At 36.9% G+C, this 8,641-nt stretch overlaps 1 pseudogene; it reads right to left on the minus strand.

The window, feature by feature from the left end:
* Positions 1-1,108, minus strand: part of LOC112928961 (olfactory receptor 11H6-like) — a 55,429-nt pseudogene extending 54,321 nt beyond the window's left edge.
* Between the last annotated feature and the right edge of the window lie 7,533 nt (positions 1,109-8,641).

Consider the following 8,641-nt stretch of genomic DNA (forward strand, 5'->3'; position numbering starts at 1 on the left):
GAGGGCCACCCCAGGGCTGGGCCTACCTGGAAGCTGTGGGAGCAATGTGGGACAAACCCCATGGAGCAATCAGCCATAGGAAGGACCTGGAATCCCAAACGGTCTCTCCACCTACCAAACAATGCCAATTAAGACACATTTCACTGAACAGGAGAAAAAAATGTAAACCAACAAGGCTCAGGTCCTGCTCCATTAGGGATCTCGACTGGCCCCCCACCCTGGGTGGCAGCCTTCACCCAGTGCATGAAAACACAGGTGGGATGCAGAGAACACAATGGACAGCATCCCGCATTACCCTTTGGCCATCAGGTGTCCTGACCCACGGCTGTGAGAGTGAAGGGGAATGTCTCTGTGGTGAGCAGGTCCCCCAGGCAGGGTATCTGGGGTACCTGTGGGACTCAGGTGGCCTCACAGAAGACAGACACACCACCCTGTGCTGTCCACTAAGTGCCCTCAGCCTGGACAGTGGTTATGCTTGCTCCTCAGGCAGCCGGCCTAGTACTAGAGCCCCTGCTGTTGGGGGCTGCATCAGGGCTTCCTGCCAAAGCGGGTGGAAAGAGTCAAAGTAAAAAGAAAAGATAAGCCAATGCAACGTTTCACTTTGCCATCTGAATGGTGGGCCATGGTGGGCCCAGGTCAGGCGCCCTGTCCCCAAGGGGGTGTAGGCCAGGCTCAGCACTTGGCCAGCCTCACTTTCATCTCCTCCAGAAAGTTGCTCAGCAGAGTCTGGTCGCTGCATTCCCATCAACAGATAGGGGCTTTTCCCCTTCACCAAGAGGCAGGCACGGTGGCCCTGGATGGAGCAGCTGTACATGCAGATGCAGAAGTCTACTCCACCATGAAAAAATGGAGATGAAAACAGACCTTTGCAAGAAGATTCTAGAAGGACATACTAATGCCATCAACCTTGATTGAGCTTATGCTCACTCAGGTCTACAAGTTGCAGCAAGTTGGCAAAGGTCTTACTGTAGCAGAGCATTGTGACCAAGTACCAGGTACAGCTTAAGTGCAGCATGAAATCTGGCTTCTCAGGAGTCGACCGTTCATCACTGTTGGTGATGGATAGGGTCCCCTTGAGCTTCTGAGCCATGGACAACAGTCCCTTCATACTTGTAAAATGTTTATCTGTTACTAAGTAAACCACTGGTCAAAAACTATTAAATGTGTTTAGAGCTCCACAATAATGAAAAAAGTATGAATCAAATATTTTTGAATTAAAAATGAAATTGTGAAGAACACTTTTCCCTACTGGATTACAACACTTGGGTATGACCTTTTGCTTTTAGCCATAAAGTATAGTCAAGATACTATTTAATTTTCCATTATTGATAATGGTTCCATGATTATGTAAAACATTAACATTATGACAAACAGGATTTTTAAGGAAACTCTTTTTTTACTATTTTTTCAACTTATCTGTAACTTTCTAGTAGAGCATTCATTTGTTGTTTATTTATTTAAAAGATTTTACTTATTTTAGAGAAAGCACATAGCGGGGGAAAGGCAGAAGGAAAGAGAGCATCTTAAGCAGGCTCCACTCTGAGCGCTGAGCCTGACACAAGGCTCCATCTCCCAATCCTGATATCAGGACCTGATCTGAAACTAAGAGTCAGAGGCCTAACTGACTGTGCTCCCAGCCCCCCCCCCCTTTGGGAGAGACTTTAAAGTAACTTTAAATAACATGTCAATGGCTGTAATGGAAATTAAAAAATAACATGGAAGATCACAAATTTAATTTTAGGAGTAAAATGGGAACTCTAAGAAAAAACATTGAAATGCTAGAATTCAATACAGTAGCCTAGATGAAGAATGCCTTTGATATTCTCATTAGCATACTTCCCACATCTCGCCAAAACTATAGGCATGAATGAACATGAAGAAAAATCAATATAAACTATTGAAAATGAAGTGCAAAGAGACATTTTTAAAAGAGAGAGCAGAATAGCCAATAACTGTGAGACAATATCAAACAGTACAACACACGTGTAATTGAAATCTCAGATGAGTTACAGATAGGTTTGCAGGTAACTTTGATAAATAAGGCTCCTGGGTCGCTAAAAGTTTTCCAGAATAAGTGACAAACACCAAACCAGAGATCTACAAAGTTCCAAGAATACCAACCAGGACAAATAACAAAATATACTGCACATAGATGTATCATATTCAAAGTTCTTAAGATCAAAGACAAAGAGAAAAGCATGAAGGCAGCCAGAAAAGTGAAAGGAGGGCATCTATAAAAGAAATAAGGATAAGAAGAATGGAAAAACAGAAAAGTGTTCATAAGAAACCATGCAAGCAAGGAAATAATAGAATAATATCTTTAATTTGCTGAGGAAAAAAAGAAAAAGAAACTACAGACCTAAAATTCTATACCCAATGAGAAAATCCTTCAGATATAAAGGAGAAAGACTGTCTAAGATAAAAACTTAAAAATCCATTTCCCAGTTTAAAAAAAATGTGTAAGGAAGTATTTCATATGAAAGTAATATAATACAGACCCAAAACTTGAATCTACAGAAAGAAATTAAAAGTTTCAAAATGGGAGGATGGGTAACTGGATGACAGTCATTGAGGGCATGGATGATATGAGCACTGGGTGTTATACTACATGTTGGAAAATTGAATTTAAATTGAAAAAGTTTCAAAATGGATTAAGTGAAGGTACAATAAAATCTGATTTTTTCATTTTAAATTTCCTTAAGGATAACTGTTTAGTAAACTACACAGCTCTTGGGTCAAATCTGACCAGCCACAAGTTTTTATATGTTTGTGAGTTAACAACATTTTTCACTTTTAAATATGTAATTTTGAATGATTGGAGAAAATCAAAAGAAGAATATTTTACGACCTAAGAAATCCATATGTCTCAAATTTCAGTGTCAATAAAGTTTTGTGGGAACTCTGCCAAGCTGATTCATTCACGTTTATCTATGGTTGTTTTCTTGTTACAGAGTTCAGAAGTTGCAAAAGAAGGACACCTGGGGGCTCTGCGGTTGAGCATCTGCCTTCAGACCAGGGCGTGATCCCGGGGTCCCGGGTTTGAGTCCCACATTGGGCTCCCCGCAGGGAGCCTGCTTCTCCCTCTGCCTGTGTCTCTATGTTTCTCTGTGTGTCTCTCATGAATAAATAAATAAATCTTTTTAAAAGTTGCAAAAGAAACCCTGCTACATGTACATTTCCTCCATATATTTGTATCTGATACTTTTGTGTCTTTATCTTTCCACATTTATTCGGCACATTGCTTATTGAAGACCTTTGATAAAGGCGAAATGCCTAAAATGCACATTTCCTTTCTTTAGATAACATGATTCTTTTATTGCTTTGAGAATTTACTGTAATCTGGTTAGATCATTTATTGGTAAATTCTCATTTTCAGTATATTTGAGTCCCTCTTTTGGGAAATATGAATTGCTGAGGGATGGATAGCAGTGTGATGGCCAATATTCTGGTATGCGAGTGAGGGAGGAATCCTGAAACATCTCACATTTGTTTAAAATATTGTTTGAACTGCTTGATCTTTTGGTATGAAGCCCACTTATGTTCTGTGCTGTCTTCAAATCTAGAAGTCCTTTGTTTTACACTTCCTGGGAAATAAATTTCAAATCTGTGGTGTGGAGAAGCAATCGTCCAGCATTACCTATGTGGGGGAATGAAAGGAAGCAGAATGTCATCTCAGAATATGCCTCCTTCACACAAAAAGTATTTTGAGGTAAAGGCAATTAAGAAATAACAAACACAGAAAAAGCTCTCTCTTTTTGCCTAAAGAAATAAATTCTTTTCCTGGGGACAGATTCTTTTTTTTTAAGATTTTATTTATTCATGAGAGACACAGAGAGAGAGGCAGAGACACAGGCAGAGGGAGAAGCAGGCTCCATGCAGAGAGCCCGACGTGGGACTCAATCCCGGGACTCCAGGGTCACGCTCTGGGCCAAAGGCGGCGTGGAACCGCTTGGCCATCCAGGAATCCCCCTGGAGACAGATTCTTATTAGCCCAGAGATGGCACTAGAAAAATCTGCAAATACAGCTTACTCCATTAGTGTTTCACGACATATATTTACCTTCTCTCAGTTTGCCACTGTGGGAGCCTAAAACTGCTTTCCTCTGCCCATTTCTCTGTAAATTTACTGTTGTTTGTTAAGGATGCTATATAAGCTGGAATTCCAAACTGCCTTTTCAAGTTTCTTTTATTTTATATTTCTTCCATGTGTTGTGCACTGCACACATTAATAAAATGTTTTTTCTCTGGTCAATCTGTCTTTTTGAGTCCCAGATGAAACCCAGAGATGGGCTGAAGTAAAGCTTTGACTTCCCTAAAGAAGGTTCCAGGCTGAAATTGCATATTTGCAAGCAATTCTTGGAAGTTGTTAACTCATTAATCGCAAAATAAACGTGGCTTAAATAAACTATAAATTAATTTATCTTTCAAAAAGTCATGTCCTGAGATAAACAATGCAGGAATTGCGTATAACTTGTACATTCATTAGGGAGATTTGCTGTAACTCGTTGCTCTCCACCTTTTCAAAAGGAGGATTCCACTATGTAGTTGATGACAACACTGTGATATTTTCCAGCTTCTTCCTACCAAGAGCTGTAGGTCACTTCTCTCTATTTTGAACCTAGGGTGGCCTTAGAATCACATCAACTCTCATAGCTGTGTCCTCCCATCCCAAGGTCTTTATAATTACTTTTATTTCAGTTGCCTTTACTTTATTAAAGAGGATCACATATAGAATCCAAATAATTTATGTCCACACACCCCACAAGGAGGTAAAGCTTAACTCCCCATTCCTTAAGAAGCTACACTTAGTGATTTGCTTTCCAAGAGAACAGTATGAAAAGAGAGAAAAAGTCACTCTAGAGAGGAAAAGCTTGATAAGTACTCCTTAGGCAGGTGACAAAGGTTAACGATGTCAGCAGTGCCGATGGTACACATCCTTTGTGCCTTTGAGATAGTGTGTTGAGGCCTTCACCTGTATTGCCTTCCTTCCAAAAATCCAAAATCCCAGTCTGGTCATAAGAAATTTTCAGACAAACCCCAATTGAGAGTCATTTTACAAAATAACTGACCAGTACTCCTCAAAACTCAGGATTATCAAAAACAAGGCAGGTCTGAAAAACTGTCACAGTGTAGAGTAAGCTAAAGATGCATGAGAATAAAATGGAATATGATATCCTGAGAGTTTTCCTGAAAAAGAAAAAGAACATTAAGAAAATGCTAAGAAATCTGAGTAAAGTATGGACTTTAGTTATTAAAAAAAAAAAAACAAATTCTGCATGTAATATTTTGGGACTGACTTTCTCTCCTTAATATATTATTGCTCAGATTCTCTCACTGTGGATATATCTATAATTTTTTGATGCCTAATCTGTTGTGTAAAAACATCAGTTTTAATTGATCAAAACTCCTATTGATTTCTGGAATTTTTATCTTGTTAGCTTTGCTGTCATCAATATCCTTACACATATGTTCTCCACTACATGTGTAAGATCTTCTCTTGGGTATCGGTTTGGGAACAGAGTTTGGTGTCATAAGATCATAAATAATGCTATAAGACGTAATGACAAATGCCCCAAATTTATTTACACTACCAAATGTAATGTAAAATAGAGCCTGCAGACCAGTTACAGACTCAATATTACTTTTTCATTGTTTCCCCCAAGAGCCTATTCTGTACATTTTTATAATCACCACCATGAAATGTTAACACTACAAACATACTGCATAACTGTTTGTATAATGTGTGTATATATATATACCGTGCATATATAACTGCATAACTGTATAATGTATGTATATGTATAATGTTTCTATATATATAGGATTTTTATTCCATGTGTAAATTAAAAGGATATGATAAAAAAGAAAATTTTTACATTGAAAAATAAGAAAAATAAGAACCAATTTTTTGCCCCCTTACAGAAAATACCCTCCTGTTGAAAATGTATGCTGTGGACCTTGTGTTCTCTAGCATTGAGATGGTCAGACTTTTTCATTTCTTTCTGATTAAATAGGGAGTGTCTCCTGGACTCGCAGGACTGCTGGCCACTGTGGCTCTAGGGGCTAAGTCAAGTATATGGCTTTTTCAGGATCTTTGGGGGTGCAGACGGAGTGTTTCCTGCTTAGTTCCTGTGTCAGCAGGACAATTGATGAACTGCTGCTGGGGCAGGCTGGAACCCTGTTGCAGAACTACTCAGAATCTACAGTCTGACCCATTTGGTGGGCTCATCTCCAGGGGCCCTCAGACTCTGGCCAGGAGGGACTCGATCTGGTTTGGCAGCTCCTTCGGGTCCACAGCTAAGTGGCGGTCTGCATGCCTCTTAACCAACCCGTGGATGGACATGATTCCCTCTGAGTGCCCTTCCATAAGGTACTGGTCACAGAGTCAAGTCAAAGGGGCTGTATTTGAGTCCTCAGGGGTATGGAGCTGATTCCAGCACTGTAGCTGGGACCCCGTCGTCAAGTCAAGCTGCTTGGGTGTAGGCCTGTGATCTCAAAACGGTTCTCTATGGTCTTGGGCTGCTGCACCAGGGTTGCACAGTCTCCTACCTGGATCCCTACCTCCCATGAGGGGGGGCAGTTTTGTCTACGGATGGATGCCAAATTATCATTCAGGAATATAGAAAGATGATGGCTTATTTCATCATCTTCTGACATCACTCTTCCTTACTTTCTTCTTTGTAATTTTTGAATGATGCTTTTCTATTGCATAATCCAAAAAATTTTATAATTTTCCACTTTGAGATCATATACCTCTTTTGCTGAATTAGCTAAACCCTTGAGAATCTTGGATACACATATAATGGTGCAGGCTTTTAATTAAATATTTTAGTTGTTCGCAACAGTTCTAGAGATATGAAATTGATTTTTATGTTGGTCCAGACATCTATATAAACACTTCTTTCATTTTTTCTTTGGAAATAATCATGTTTAATAAACAGTTTAATCCTACTCTTAATCCCTTAACTTTAAACTTATTATCACGTTGCTCTTACTAGGTATAATAAAATGGTGAACTGCATTAGGGATAACGGAGATTTTGTCTTTTTCTTAATTTTAAAGAAAATACGTCTACATATTCCACTTTAGAATGTGTGTTCATTCAGTTTTTATAACTATAATTTGACAGATTGATGTTTTCTGATTTCACTGTTTTTAAAATCATAAAATAGAGTAAAAACAAATATTCTTTTATCTATGAGACAATATTGTTTTTATATTTAATCAACAATAAAAAGTTATCATCTAAATAAGTCAAGTATATTGGAATAAGAAAAATCATCTAAAGAATCCTTAATATTAAAGTAAACAGAAAAATTATTTTTATAATACTGAAAACAAATACAAATCACATGGAAAACTGTGTAAAAGTTTTAAATATGTCATTAAAGTAAAAACAAAAAATTATTTAATCAAACATTCAACATATAAGTTCAGAAACAAAAATGTAATAGAACAAGAAGATCTTAAGTAAATGAGTTAAAATAATTATGCATATATACAAATGTATATACAGATGTTACATTAATGAATCTAATTAATGAGTATGTATCAAATTTATGAGTTGCAATTTTAGATACATCTAAGCAAAACAAAACTAGAAAAATAAACCTATGCAACAATTAGATATTACACTATAAACTATCTTAAAAATAACGACCAGAAATTCAAAATTCTAATGGCATGAAGTCAAACCCATGGCAAATTTAATTAAAGAATATAAATAGGATAAAGTTCTAAAGATTATTACAAATCATAGCTAACCACAGACATTGAAAGAATTAAATTATTGTAAGATGTGATTTTATGTCACTCTATGGCAATAAATTTTCAAATCTAGAGAAGAATAAGGATTTTTCAATCAGTATACAGGTTGGGGAAAATGATCCCAAAATATAAATAGACAGTAATGAGACCAACAAGCAAATAAGCATGAGTGATACTGGAAAGATTATCAAACATTTGTAACTAAGACCCCCATGACAAGACAGTTTTATAGCAACCACATCACTTTTATTTATTTTTTATTTAAGAATCATTCGTTTTTGGATGATAGAAGGATATTATTAAGGATATTATTGGTGTAATACTTTGTATCAATTTGTATAATTTAGAAAAAGCCAATAATTTACATTGCCATATCACTGTGAGTATGCATTTGCGACAGATTGGACAGCGGCAAGCTTGGTTATGATTTGGAGAAAACAAAGAGCATAAAACGTTCAGTAATGTCTCTCTCACATGTCTCCCTATACGTGGGGAGACATATAGATGGATATGTAAATATTTACACATATCTATATTTGTAAATATAAACAATTTATAGATATAATAAACTACAGGTATATATTAATTTAGTACACTGTATTTTTAAATTGTAACTTTGCATACACCTAAGAAAAATAAAACATAAACAGCAAACCTACATGGTAACTAGATATCACACCATGGAATAATTTGGTAGGATTATGAAAAATCTATGTTGATTTTTAAATTCATTCCTAAAGAATCTATTGATGTTATAAAGATAAAATAACCTTTGATTTTCCAAACTTTTAGATGGCTTTACTTGAAACTATTCTATAACACATTATTGAAAATATTGCTTTTAGTCTAACATACAGTTTTATACATGGCTGGCA

Source organism: Vulpes vulpes, chromosome 14 (assembly GCF_048418805.1).
Source record: "Vulpes vulpes isolate BD-2025 chromosome 14, VulVul3, whole genome shotgun sequence".
Taxonomy (NCBI): Eukaryota; Metazoa; Chordata; class Mammalia; order Carnivora; family Canidae; genus Vulpes; species Vulpes vulpes.